The sequence below is a fragment of the Balaenoptera physalus genome (assembly GCF_965194825.1).
Source record: "Balaenoptera physalus genome assembly, chromosome: 2".
Classification (NCBI taxonomy): Eukaryota; Metazoa; Chordata; class Mammalia; order Artiodactyla; family Balaenopteridae; genus Balaenoptera; species Balaenoptera physalus.
The window spans coordinates 56,443,911-56,459,518 of NC_138883.1; the positions used below are offsets into that span (position 1 = coordinate 56,443,911).

General features: G+C 33.0%; 1 long non-coding RNA gene across 1 annotated transcript in view; it reads left to right on the forward strand.

Moving 5' to 3' along the window:
- Positions 1 to 6,334: 6,334 nt before the first annotated feature.
- LOC309656145 overlaps positions 6,335 to 15,608 on the forward strand; it is a 190,941-nt gene continuing 181,667 nt past the window's right edge. Inside the window, exon 1 of the long non-coding RNA XR_014261174.1 lies at positions 6,335 to 6,645. This is a non-coding gene — a long non-coding RNA (uncharacterized lncRNA). The remainder of the gene's footprint in view (positions 6,646 to 15,608) is intronic.

Below are 15,608 nucleotides of genomic sequence, written 5' to 3' on the forward strand. Positions count from 1 at the left end.
GTCTATTTAGATCTTTGCCCATTTTTTGATTGGGTTGTTTGTTTGTTTGTTTGTTTTTATTGAGCTGTATGAGCTGTTTGTATTGTATAAATCCCTTGTCAGTTGCTTCATTTGCAAATATTTTCTCCCATTCTGAAGTTTGTCTTTTCATTTTGTTTATGGTTTCCTTCACTATGCAAAAGATTTTAAATTTAATTAAATCACATTTGTTTATTTTTGTTTTTATTTTCATTACTCTAGGAGGTGAATCATTGAAAAAGATCTTGCTGCGACTTATGTCAAAGAGTGTTCTGCCTATGTTTTCCTCTAAGAATTTTATAATATCCAGCCTAGTTACAGATGTAAAAAACAAACTTATGGTTACCAGGGGGCAAGGGGGTTGGACAAATTGGAAAATTGGGATTGACATATACACACTACTATATATAAAATAGATAATCAACAAGGACCTACTGTATAGCACAGGGAACTCTACTCAATACTCTGTAAAGACCTAAATGGGAAAAGAATCTACAAAAGAGTGGGTATATGTATATGTATATGTATATGTATAACTGATTCACTTTGCTGTACACCTGAAACTAACACAACATTGTAAATCAAATACTCCAATAAAAATTTTTTTTAAATTAATAAAACAGTTAAAATAATCATATTCTATATGACCAAGAGCTAAAGGAAGATTAAATATAGAATAGGTACATGAATATATTTAAAAGATCTATATCTTACCTTAGAGATAAAAAATTTTGTTTGATGTGAAAAAGATATGTAATAAAATTAACTACATATTAGATATTTCAGAGCAAAAGATTAGTGAATCTGACAACATGACAACAAAAACCATACACAGTTAAAAATAGAAAAAAAAGACTGGAGAAAAAATGAACAGAAATTCAATGAAATGTGGAGACAAAGCATGTAGACTAAGGTGTTGGTAACTGGAGTCACAAATGAAGGTTGGGGGCTGGAGGAGAAGCAGAAAATATACTAAAGAAAATAATGGCTCTATTTAAGAGTATAGTGGCTATATATGAGTACCCCTAGGACTCTTTGTTATGTGAGGCATGGGACATATGTTTCACCATTTTCCTCAAATTAAATAGCTCATTCTAAGTGGGATGGCTGAAAGAACTAGCACATTGATGTGAAGAAACACTTGTTCTTCTACCACATTTCTCTAGTGGAGCAGTTCATTCCTCAAATAAGGATATGCTTTCACCACTAAGCTTCACTAAAGGAATAGGTTTTTGCTATTCTCTTAGTTAACATCACAACTATTTTTTTATACTTGTTCTTTACAGCAGCAGTGCCCAACCTTTTTGGCACCAGGGACTGGTTTCGTGGAAGACAACTTTTCCACGGACTGGGGGTGGGGGGATGGTTCAGGCGGTAATGCAAGCGATGGGGAGCGGCAGATGAAGCTTTGCTTCCTTGCCTGCCACTCAGCTCCTGCTGTGCAGCCCAGTTCCTAACAGGCCACGGACTGGTACCGGTCCATGGCCCAGGGTTTGGGGGCTCCTGCTTTACAGCACCAACTCCTAAAAACATAAGGTCTAATGTTTAATGAGTTGTATTAGGTTTGATAACAGCAGTAGTAACAATAGTAATAGTCATTTTATACTCTCTCCTCACAGAATTAAGGGCATGAATATGCATTTCAGTCTTCTTATAATCTGGGATAAACCATTGTCTTCTATACCTTAAAATTTTGTAAACTGGAGAAAAAATGAGAAACGTGAATTTATATAAGAATATGTTGAAGAAGAAATATGAGATGATATCAGTGATTTGATCCGCAATACAAACACAGCATAATGGGGAGAAAAAACAGTTCCCATAAGATATGTTCTGAACAGGGAAGTGATGAAATTCTACTGTTTTTTGGGTTTTTTTTTTTCTGTTTCAGCTGGGGAAGAAGTACTCTTTAAGATTTAAATCTGAATCTACTTAAGAGACTAATAAACTAAATTTCCAAACATCAGATATGTATTATTATTTTTAATCATGTATACATATCTTTTGTTTACCCAAAATGTCATTTTTGTTAGTGTTGTTAAAACAACAACAACAGCAACAACAAAGGTAAGGCTAGGTTTGGGAAGGTGAGTTTTACATGCAAAACAGAGTCAAATTTTACAAGAAGTTTTTTGGAATTTAACTACTAAGGAAACAGCTCATGGACTGTGGATTTCAGTGGAAAAACAAGCCTAAGCAAATGGCAACAAAATGAGGCAAAAAAAAAATATTGATAACACATACTTTACCAAAGAAAATATACAGACATCAATTAAGCATATGAAAAGATGGTGTATTATATGTGTCATCAGTGAAATGCAAATTTCACACTTATTATAATGACCAAAATCCAGAACACTGACAATATCAGATGCTGGTGAGGATGTAGAACAAAAGCAACTCCCATTCATTGTTGACGGGAATGCAAAAATGTACAGCCACTTTAGAAAACTCTATAACTGGACTAAATATATGAGGCCAATTCTGATTCTTGAAAAAAAATTATATTTGATAAAGTAAACCCTATTATTGCTACAGCTATCTGTGCTGAAGTTACTTGCCTGCTATGGTAGAGGCACTTGAGACCAAGTAGAATGGTAAACTCACAGAGATGAGGTGGTAGAGACTGGAGTTGTGGGCTTCTGGTGGAGCTTGGATTTTAAGGCAAGTTGCCAGAGAAGAGACAGTCCTACACAGATAAGTCTTAGATATCTCTTTGGTGATTTGTCACAAGACCTCAGCCGGTACTGGCTATATTGGTGGAAGACTGGAGTCTACAAGTCCTAGAAGAGATTCCTGCAGTGGTGTAAGAACTGAGCGGTAATATCAGAGGTCATACAGGGGTGACACTGAAGTTCCTGCTTCTTCTGAGTGTCAAGAATTCACTGAGAATCCCAGACATTCAGGTAAAATCCCAGTAAAGTCAAGCCTTAGGAGTAAAGACCACTTTATAGACCATAACACTAAATTCAAAACAGGAATAGACTTGTTTTAACAAAAATTGAATGTAAAGGATGAATCAGTAACTTAGAAAATCTAACACCCTTTAAAGGAACATTAGAAAATACAGCATTCAAACCAAGCATATAAACAAGTTTAGTATAAAATCAGAAATTACTAGATATGCCAAGAAGCAAGAAAATGTGACCCATGACAAAGAAAAAAAAAAAGTCATCAATAGAAATATACTCTGTGATAATTCAGTACTTGTTAGCAGAAAAATATTTATACATATATTGTAAATATATTCAGTAACTTAAAGGAGACATTCATGGTGAGTGAAATGATGAAAAATTTCAGGAGAAAAGGAAACTCTTAAATATAAATTCCAGAACTGAAAAGTCTAATATCTGAAATAGTTTTCCGGATGGGTTTAACAGATTAGACATTCTGAGGGTAAAATGTATTAATTAAATTGTAGACAGATCAATGGAAATGATTAAATCTTAAGAATAAAGAGAAAAGGGATTGAAGATATGAATAGATTGAATTGAACTCCAGTGACCTATGGAACAACAGCAAGTGAATTAAAATGTAATCCATTATGTTTTAAAATGTAATAGAATTATAATGCATAATAGATTCTCAGAGAAATATGAAAGAGTAATGGTTCACTTATAATAATTATAAAATAATGCCTTAGCTTTTACAATATTAGGTGGAATAACATCAATTTGCAAATCCAAAATTCTCACTGAAACCCATTCAAAAGAAATGATTTATAGGCATCTCATAGTGTAACTGACAGCATTCAAATATAAAGACAAAATATTTAACGAACCAAGAGAAAAATAGGCATATTACACAATGAATGACTTTTTAGTAGAAACAATGAAATTAAAAAGACAAATGGAAAGAAATGCTTAAAATAATGGGGAAAATAAAATTTGTCAACCTAGAAAATTTTTCTCAACATATAAGAGTGATATAAAAACAGTTTTAGATAAAATAAAGCTGAGAAATTTTATATTTAGCAGACTTGTACCATATTAATTAAAGAAAACTCTTTAGACTGAAAATAAATGACAAAAAAACAATGGAAACTTGGTTCCGAAGAGCAATAAAAATGGTTAATATTTGAGAAGAGGTTATAGACATCATTCTTTTTTTCAATTACTTTATTTGAAAGAAAACTAACTTTAAAACAAAATTAACAGTACTTTGAGTCATATCTTACAAAAGTAGACATAAAATATAAGACAACATTGTATTATCCTCTCAGGTATGGATTTGGTTTTAATGCCAGCCAAGCCTTTGTTAGCACTACTACACAGGGACAAACAGAAGTTCTGATACAGAGGCAAGGAATCTTATATAACATAGAATTCATCCAGAAGACTGACATCAGAGGAAAGAAGTTCCTAAGTGTATCCATTGGTCATCCAGAATAACTCTTCCTGATATAGCAGTGGAAACTGCCATAGAAATCAGTTTTGAAATGGCAGCTAAGGAAGAAATTCTTGGAAAAGATGGATTTCATTTTTCAATATGCACTATGCATTATAGGTACATTGTGCTATGTAAATACACATGTGTCTAGAAAACAAGGGGAGGAATTCTTATTGACCTGCTGGGATTACAATGTTGGAAGTTCTGATTTCCAAAGTTGGCATGTGTTTGCCAGTGGATACAAAAAGCATTCCACTGAATTACAAGCTACAGCTTCCATCTGGGCACATTGGACTTCTATCCAGGGACCAGTAGTTGAAAGAGGAGTCATCATTTTGATGGACATAACTGACCCTGATCAGCAGGAGGTTATAGGCTATTTACACACAAAGTGAGATGAAGGAATATGAGTGGAAGCTAGTCAGTTTCACTTGCACTCCTTTTGTATCTCTTTTGTCTAATTTTAACTGTGATTCTACAGGTATAGCAAATGTGGCTTGAGATTACCAAATGAGATCAAAGTCTCAGACTCTAGAAATGAGGGTTTAGGTCCCATCAACAGCCAGTACCTTCCAAGCTGATAACCAGGGGGAGGGAAATTTAGAATGATTGATGCAGAAGACAGTCATAAGTATCAAATGCTGAGACCAGTTGCAACAAAAGGGGCTATAATTATCCTCACTTGTTTCCCTCTTCTAAATTTCTCCTCAGAGAGAGCTCCACAGGAAGTATCGATGAGCTCCTCCATGATTCTGTGTAGAAAGGGGTGGACTTTATTGGCCATCGAATGTGCCCTACTCAGGTCTTTTTTCAAAAGAACCTAATTCAAATAATGTTGATACTGGAGTCCACCGACATCTAGCCAGATTATTTTCCATTGAATTCATTGAAAAGTTGACAGCATATATGATTGTGAATATATTTGAGAAAAGCAAGTTTAGAGAAAATAACAGGTTAAGTAGCTATGGAGCTCCTATAACCCATTCAGTCAGGAAGTGGTTAATATCCACTACAGGTCGGTGGGTATAGTAATGAAGAATAAAGTGTGCATCTAGTTTATCAATGACTTAGAAAGCAAATTAAATGTGGGGAAGTGTTCATTGAAGTGCTTATTGCAACATCATAAATACTACCAAAATGTACAAATACTATCATGTTTTAAAACATAGAAAGGTGACAGAGGATCCATATCTGAGAAAAATGAAGATATGGAATAAATTTAGGGCACAAAATTTTGGGGTTATAAATGACTGTAAAAGTTCAAGGAAAATAAACAATACTCATACAAAGTTTTGATAAACTATAACATAATGGGAAGTGAATTAAAGTCTCCTAAACCTGATTATTACTAATAATGGCAGGACTATGATGTGTTTGGTGTGCAACAGAGGAGTAAGTTTGGGGTAGAAAGAAAAGCACATAAAATGGTGTAGTGATTTATCTTTATCAACACCTAGGAAGACAGCAGATTACAAATAGCTAGTTCATATTGCAAGCAATTTAAACAATTCCCTAAATATAATAGCAGCAAGATGAGTTTGTTTGAAACCTCAATTCAAAGATCAAATATGTAGACAATCTATCATAATTATTTATGTCACAATCATCTTTTATGTTGACATATGCTGAAGACCTGTTCCCTAAAGTGATCATTCTGAAAAAAATACTTCAGAGTCAGCCAAAAATAAATGTACCTGCACTGAGTATTATGTAATATATTCCTTCCAAAATGGCTTTTGAATTGGGAAATAGTGGAGCAAGAGAATTAGCTAGCAGTTTGGCCTCTTGGGTCTGAAATTTTCTTTGAACTTATGTAATTTAACCACTTAGCCTCTGAGCTTGTCTTACCTCGTTTGTAAGATGGAAATAATAACCCTGCCCTGAAAGCATTTGAAAACTAAAGGCTTCATCATAATTAATGTTATTCATTTTTTTTTTTATTTATTTATTATTTATTTATTATTTATTTTTGGTTGTGTTGGGTCTTCGTTTCTGTGCGAGGGCTTTCTCTAGTTGCGGCAAGTGGGGACCACTCTTCATCGCGGTGCGCGGGCCTCTCACCATCGCGGCCTCTCTTGTTGCGGAGCACAGGCTCCAGACGCGCAGGCTCAGTAGCTGTGGCTCACGGGCCTAGTTGCTCCGCGGCATGTGGGATCTTCCCAGACCGGGGCTCGAACCCGTGTCCCCCGCATTGGCAGGCAGACTCCCAAACACTGCGCCACCAGGGAAGGCCCTAATGTTATTCATTTTAATATTGTTGAATTAATGCAGCATGCCACTTAAAATAACATTATATTGAATTTTACCTAATTAAATTTGGCTAGGAAAATAACACAATTTAGTATGTGAAATTATCCTTTCAAACTGACAGGAGAGCATGTCCATTATAAGAGTCTCTTGGTCTGAATCTGAGGTATGCATGAAATATGTTATATTCATAATATATATCTGTATATATAGTATGTATTATATATACAAATGTGTGTTGAAATTAAATATGGAATGAATTAAAATGTACACAAATGTATAAGAATACTATCAATATGAATACTAAAAAAGCCTGAGCTGTCAGAGGAAAACAATTAAAAGTACCTTTAAATATTATGTTTATGCCATTAGTAAGAGTACTGAGTTAGGTATAATTGCATTTGGGTAAGTTAAAAAAACAAGTATGGTGTTTGGGACTTAACCTCTGATAAGTTTCCTCACCAGAAAAATTAAAAGATGAATATTTGCTTCAGGAACAAGGGAATGACATAGCATCTGAAAGCTTCAAAGACTGGTGTGTAGTTGGCAATCAAAAAAGTTAGCTTCTTTTACCTCATGTTAACTTAAGGAAATGTAAAGATGGAAAGTTTTTAAAGGTTATAATGGACTTCACCAAGAAGATGAATTACCTTATTTTATCTTTTAGCAATAAGGATCTACAAATACTTAGAAAGAAAATTATTCACTGTAGGAGGAAGTGCTTTAGAATAGTAATTATCAATGTTCTTAGACTTTATAAAACCACATAGTGCGGTGGGGACGTGGATTTTTTTCACCATGTACCATACCTCTTCTCTCCTGCCTTTCTCTTAACCATCTTATCCATCTTACCTACTTACCACCACTGCTTCACTGCCATCTGGAACAATTTTTTGACCAGTCAGGGTATTACATGCTTTGTTTTACTGCTTTGGAATAAGCATCAACGCCTCATTCAAAAAGTAAAGACTTTTCACCCTCCAATTGATAAGTTTCAGAGACAGCTCTCCAAGCGAAGGTGTTGCCTTTCTCTCTCTCTTTTTTACACCATTCTTTTTTAAACCATTTCTTTTTTTTTTATTGAAGTATAGTTGATTTACAATGTTGTGTTAGCTTCAGGTGTACAGCAAAGTGATTCAGATATATATATATATATATATATATATATGTATGTATTCTTTATCAGATTCTTTTCCCTTATAGGTTATTACAAAATATTGAGTATAGTTTCCTGTGCTATACAGTAGGTCCTTGTTGGTTATCTATTTTATATATAGTAGTATGTATACGTTAACCCCAAACTCCTAATTTATCCCTCCCCCACGTTTCCCCTTAGGTGACTAAAAATTTGTTTTCTTTGTCTGTGGGTCTATTTCTGTTTTGTATATAAGTTCATTTGTATCATTTTCTTTTAGATTCCACATATAAACAATATCATATTATATTTATCTTTGGCTAATTACTTCACTTAGTATGATAATCTCTAGTTGCATCCATATTGCTGCAAATGGCATTATTTCATTCTTTTTTATGGCTGAGTAATATTCCATTGTATAAACATACTACATCTTCTTTATCCTTTCATCTGTTGATGGACATTTAGGTTGATTCCATGTCTTGGCTATTGTAAATAGTGCTGCAATGAACATTGGAGTGCATGTATCTTTCCAAATTATGTTTCTTTTCCCAGCTATGGAAACACAAAACACCCTGAATAGCCAAAGCAATCTTGAGAAAGAAACATGGAGCTAGAGGAGTCAGGCTCCCTGAGTTTAAACTATACTACAAAGCTGCAGTAATCAAGACAATATGGTACTGGCACAAAACAGAAATATAGATCAATGGAACAGGATAGAAAACCCAGAAATAAACCTATGTACATATGGGCAATTAATCTATGGCAAAGGAGGCACAATTATACAATGGATAAAAGACAGTCTCTTCAATAAGTGGTGCTGGGAAAACTGAACAGTGACCTGTAAAAGAATGAATTAGAACATTCTCTAACACCATACAAAAAATAAACTCAAAATGGATTAAAGATGTAAGTGTAAGACCATATACTATAAAACTCCTAGAGGAAAGCATAGACAAAACACTCTTTGACATAAATCGCAGCAGTATCTTTTTGGATCCATCTCCTAGAGTAATGGAAATAAAAACAAAAATAAACAAATGGGACCTAATTAAACTTAAAAGCTTTTGCACAGCAAAGGAAACCATAAACAAAACAAAAAAACCACCTACAGAATGGGAGAAAATATTTGCTAAACCTGCTACCTACAAGAGATTAATCTCCAAAACATACAAATAGCTCAATATTAAAAAAAAGCAAACAACACAATCAAAAATGCTCAGAAGATCTAAATAGGCATTTCTCCATAGAAGACCTACAGATGGCCAAAAGGCACATGAAAATACACTGTACATTGCTAATTATTAGAGAAATGCAAATCAAAACTGCAATGAGGTATCACCTCACACTCATCAGAATGGCCATCATCAAAAAGTTTTTTTTTTTTTTTTTTTGGTGGCTCACGTAGCTTATTATTCTCTAAAAATATTTTTGGTATTGAGTAGGTCTATGTCTCTTGACAATATTTGAATTCCCACTACCTCATTAGTTTGGCACTGCCTGTTAGTTGGCAGGTTGGAGCAATTTAAGCACCTTACAAATATTACATATTCTCTTGAATGGAAAGATAAATTCTAAAAAGATCCGTCTTTCTTTTTATTTTCTTTACTATATTAAAAACAAGGAAATCTAAAGAAAGTATGCTTTATCTCTCTGGTGCCTTAAATAAATCTGAATTTGGCAGTAAATATTTTGATACTTATTGTACATTTAAATAATGCTTTTTTCACACACTAATTTTAATCTACATTAACTTGAAAAGATTTAAATTGGAAGGTCAACTTTAATTTATGGATCACTAAGTGGATCTGACAACTTTGATTACAACATTTAACCTGCAAATGGATAACAGAATCAGGGACTAAGATGATAAATGGTTCACTATAAACAAATTACAAATGTTTTCACAACAGTTGTGTTAGAGTGGTATTCCTTGTCTCTTTTGTCAAATTGGAAAACCTTTTTAATTACTTCTGACTTTGTATTATGCTCCATTGTACACAGATGTCAAGAGTGCTCTGATTAAGTTTGTTTTTAAATATGGCATAAAGGAATAGTATGGCAAAGGTTTTTAAAGTTCAAATTCTATTTGTTTTAACACACGAATTTTCCTCAACGTATGATGGGTTTATCAGGACATAACTGATAAGCCCATCGTACATTGAAAGTATCATAAGTTGAAAATGCATTTGATACACCTAACCTGCTGTACATTATAGCTTAGCCAGCCTAACTTAAACGTGCTCAGAACATTTACAGTAGACTACAGCTGGGCAAAATTATCTAACACAAAGCCTATTTTATAATAAAGTGTTAAATATCTCATGTAACTTATTGAATACTGTACTGAAAGTGAAAAATAGAATGATTGTAGGTATATCAGCTGTTTACCCTGTGATCACATGGCTGGCTGGGAGCTGTGACTCACTTTCACATTGATGAAGGCATCAAAAGAGTGTATTGTAGTGCATATTGCTAGCCCAGGAAAAGATCAATAGTCAAAATTCAAAGTATGGTTTCTATGTAATACACATTGCTTTCAGACCATTGTAAAGATGAAAAATCATAAGACAAAGCATTGTAAATCAGGGAATGTCTGTATATGCTGAAAAAATAAAATCTTGTCACAGAAGAAGAAACGTGTATAAAACAAATTAAACTTGCAATACAAAAGGCTTCATATAGCGTAACTTATTTTCCTCATTATTGGAAAGCACTTCAACAAACATATTCTTCAATATTCGTCATGCAAAGTGGGTGGAAATAGCAACGTCAAGTGTTTCTGACAATTTAAAATAATATATTGAGCATGGACTTCCCTGGCGGTCCAGTGATTAAGACTCTGTGCTTCCAATGCAGGGGGCGCAGGTTTGATCCCTGGTCAGGGAACTAGGATCCCTCATGCCAGGCAGCCAAAAATAAATAAATAAATAATAATAATAATAATAATAATAATATATTGAGCAACCTAAAGCAAAATTTTTACATATGGACATCTGATAGCTAAATATGAAGCCTATTAAAATTTATACTATCATAATATCTAGTGTATAAAATGTATCTATTGAACTATTAAATGAGGATTTTTAAAATGCATGGGTATGCCCACAGGAAAATTATTTGCTAAAAGAATAATATATGGTCATAATTTATTGGGCTTAATTTTTCAATTATGAAAATCAATAATATATAACATTTTCTAGTAATCATTGCTATATATGCCTATATTATTTTCTCTTAAATAAAAATACTTTCTTTTCATGTTGGAACCTGTCAAAAACATGATGTTACTTTGTACATGTAATCCAATACAAATTTAGCCTCTAATTTTCAGTGTGGATATTATGTGAGTTTATTATTTTATTAAGTTAATCCTCAATGATTGCCTTTTATAATATACAATTTCTAATTTACAATTCTAATTTCTAATGCAAATTTTAATTTAAATCTCTTGTAACCGAGTCCAAGCTCATACTGTTTTCCAGGACAGGGTAATACGTCAAGAAACAAAGTGTAGTGGCAAGGAAAAGTGACTTTATTTGGAAAGTCAGTAAACCAAGAAGATGGTGCACTAATGTCCTAAAGAACCATCTTCATTTGGGGTAGAATTCAAGCTCTTTTATCCTAGGGATGGGGGAAGCAGGTGGGGGTTAAGATCAGAAAGTGATAGACAACTGCAGCTATCTGGGCCCCAGCAAGGGTCTGAGGAAGGTTGTGAAAACTCTTTGTTCTTGGTCAGTTGACTTCAGCTGACTTGAGTTTAATCATGATGTTCCTATGAATCTTGACTAGACAATCCTTATTTTTGTTCATACCTCCTTATCTCCCCATGGGAGGCAAGTTTCCAGTAAGGAGTCATTTGCTCAAATCTTAAGCTGTAAGCAAAATTCCTTTAGCGGTTAACATGTCCATGTGCAGGGCTAAGCAGAGGCTTATGACTCAGAGATTAGAGCAGCAGAAGAGACAGATACAATATGGAGTCAGAGATGCCAAGCTTCTTCTATGAACAAGAGGCAGGTAGGGGATACAGGGATTGGGGGAGTGGGGGGGTGGGGTCTGTCTCCAGGAAAGCCCTGCAGAATCCTGCTTGGTTTCACTTTTTCTACAATATCAGCAATTCTATGTGTTATTTGACACTTGCATACAATAAATTTGTACTTAAAATATGTATACTTCTTAAATAAACCCTTTTGGAGAAATTCTGGTTCAAAATGGAGACATAGGAGCCTCCTGAACTCACCTTCCACCACAGATACATCAAATCTACAGCTATACATAGAGCAGTTACCCCTGAAAGAAATCCAGAAACTAGGTGAGTGATTCCTGCACATTGGGCTAAGGAGAAAATCCCCATATTACCCACATCAAAATGGGGCTGACTGCAATCCTAAACAATAACAGTGAACTATCAGAGAGAGAAATTAAGAAGAAAATTCATTTACAGTAGCATCACAAAGAATAAAATATTTAGGAATAAATTTAACCAAGGAAGTGAAAGATCTATACACAAAAAACTATAAAACATTGATGAAATAAATTGAAGAAAACACAATTAAACAGAAATATAAACTGTACTCATAGATTGGAAGAATGAATATTGTTAAAATGTCCATCTTATCCAAAGTGATCTACAGATTCCGTGCAATTCCTATCAAAATTCCAAAGGCATTTTTAACAGAAATAGAAAAAGAAATCCTAAAATTTGTTTGGAATCACAGTAGACCCTGAAGAACCAAAGCAAACTCTAGGAAGAACAAAGCTGGAGGGATCACACTTACTGATTTCAAAATGTGTTACAAAGCTATATAATCATCAAAATAATATGACATTTGTATAAAAGCAGACACTTAGATGAGTAGAACAGAATAGAAAGCCCAGAATTAAACCCATGAATATATGGTCAATTAATTTACATTAAAGGAACCAATAATATACAGAATTGTATATTCTGTATACTATTCTGAATAGTCTCTTAAATAAATGTTGTTGGGAAAACTGAACAGCCATAAGCAAAAGAATGAAACTGGACCCCTATTTTACACTATACACAAAAATCAACTTAACATGGATTAAAGACACAAATTTAAGACTTGAAGCTGTAAAACTTCTGGAAGAAAATGTAGGGGGTCTTGGCAATGATTTTTTTTTTTTTTTGATTTTACACCAAAAGGAAAGACAACAAAAGCAAATAAAAAACAAGTAGGACTACATCAAAATAAAATGCTTCTGCACAGCAAAGGAAACCATCAACTAAATAAAATGCAGCCTACAGAATGGGAGAAAACATTTGCTAATCATATATCTAATAAGGGGTTAATATCCAAAGTATACAAAAACTCATGCAATTCAATAGCCAAAAAACAACCAATCCGATTAAAACATGAGCAGAGAAACTGAATAAACGTTTTCCGAAGAAGACATACAAATGGCCAAAAGGTACATGAAAAGGTGCTCAACATCACTAAGGTAATCTTTAGAGGAGTGCAAATCAAAACCACAATGAGATATCCCCTCACACTTGTTAGCATGGCTATCATCAAACTAAATACAAGAGATAACAAGTGTTAGTGAGAATGTGGAGAAAGGGAACCCTTGTACACTCTTGGTGGGATTGTAAATTGGTGCTGCCACTATAGGAAACAGTATGCAGGTTCCTCAAAAAATTAAAAATAGAACTATCATATGATCCAGCTATTCCACTTCTGGTATATATCCAAAGGGAATGAAAATAGGATATAGAAGACATGAGTGCATTTCCATGTTCATTGCAGCATTGTGCACTGAGAAATCTTATTCAGCCGTGAGAAAAAAGCAAATCTGGCAATTTCCTACAAAGTGGGTGGACCTTGAGGGCTATTATGCTAAGCAAAATAAGTCACCCAGAGAATGAGAAATACTACATATTAGTTATATATGGAATTTTTTTAAAAAGTCAAACTCTTAGAAACAAAGTAGAAAAGTGGTTGCTAGGGGCTGGTGTGGGGGGAAATAGGAAGAGTTTGATAAAGGGTGTAAACTATTAGTGTCAGACCAATAAGATTTGAGGATATAATGTCTAGCATAGTGATGTAGTTGATAACGCTGTATGGTATAATTGAAATCTGCTAGGAAAGTAGAACTTAAATGTTTACACATATATATATGACATAATAAATATGTAATTACCTAGATGAGAGACACGCTTTCACAATGTATGTGTTTATCAAAACATTACAATGTGCACTTAAAATTATCTTACAATTTTATTTGTCAGTTATACTTCAATAAAGCTAAAAAATTATCCTTTTGTAGTTCAGAAAAACTAAACTCCAGTTATGTTATATGTATTGGTGTGCCTGTGTCTGGTAAAAACATTTTTGAATAACAAAAATAACAAAAATTCCTTACTGACAGAAAATATTCCCAAACTAAAAAACTTTATTTTATGGATACAGTGTTGGATTTTTTACATGATTAATTATTGATATTTTAAAACTATAATGTTTATATTTATGGTACTTCAGATTATGAGTAAATATATTTATGAAATTAAACATAATTATTAATTAATGGATTTTAGCTTCATTATTAATTACTTATGGAGAGATAAAGTTTTTAAAATCCATACCTCTATATAGGAAGACTACCTAGTAATTATGTCAAATAACTCAAATTTAATTTAAAAATTCATTGTACTCTCAATCAAAATAATAATACAATTTCTTAAGTGATATGATAATCTTTTCAAGCTCATATGGAAAGAAAAGTACAATAATATCAAAAATTGATAAAAGATAATAATGAAAGATAGGTTGAACTAGCAGAATAAATGCATTAGTAACAGAGAAAGGTATAGTGTAAGAATGAACAATAGATGATTTAAACTGAAAAATTATGTAGAATTATGAAGTTAGTTTTGATAAAGATGGCATTTATGATAATGAACTAGTCCCCAATTTTGAAGGAAACAGTGTTAGTCACTTACATATAAATATATATATAATATAAAAATATAAAATATAAAAATAGATGTATTCAAAAGTCACATATATGTAGACTATATATACACACATATTTATAGACTATTTTTCTAGCTTATATTATGTGAGTATATAAAGTTTTCCTAAATCATTCATATATATTTGAACAGCAAGAAAATAGTGGGTTTCTTTTAAACTAAATATGTTTAAGAATCTGCTATGGAGTTTGTTAAAACTGCACAATCTCATATGTCACTTCACTGGACCATGCTCTTCTAAGACTGGGAGTCCAGAGTTCACATATTTTACAAACGTCTCTGGAGAATAGAAAGAAAGTGATATAGAGCCCATTTTGAAAATTAAAAACAAAATTAAAAACATTTATTGAAAAAAAGTTACAGAACAATGAGTATTAAAAGATTCTATGTGTGTATGTGTTTTTTTGTGTATATATTATAAAAATTTATATCCATAAACACATGGGAAAGACATTCAAGACACACACCACAATGTTACCATCAGTTAGAATGTTTGAGTGGGGGCTATCATAATTTACTTCTTACATAATTTAAACTGCTTGACACTTTTATGCAAGAAATCTATTCAAGAAATTGTATGTATTTTTCATTACTTGTATTTCTATTTGATCTGTTTTTCTTCCTGAGTTTAAAATATCTAGTTACATGCTCCTCTTAAATCTCACAGTTTAGATAAATAATCAAAAAAACAAACCTTATTTTTATAAGATAAGATTATTTCTGTAGCATGAAATAGCAGGTGCTATATAAATTTCACAATGAATCCCTAAGGGCCATGATTTCACAATCATATAGGTCACTGGAGTAAGATCTAAGGCTTAG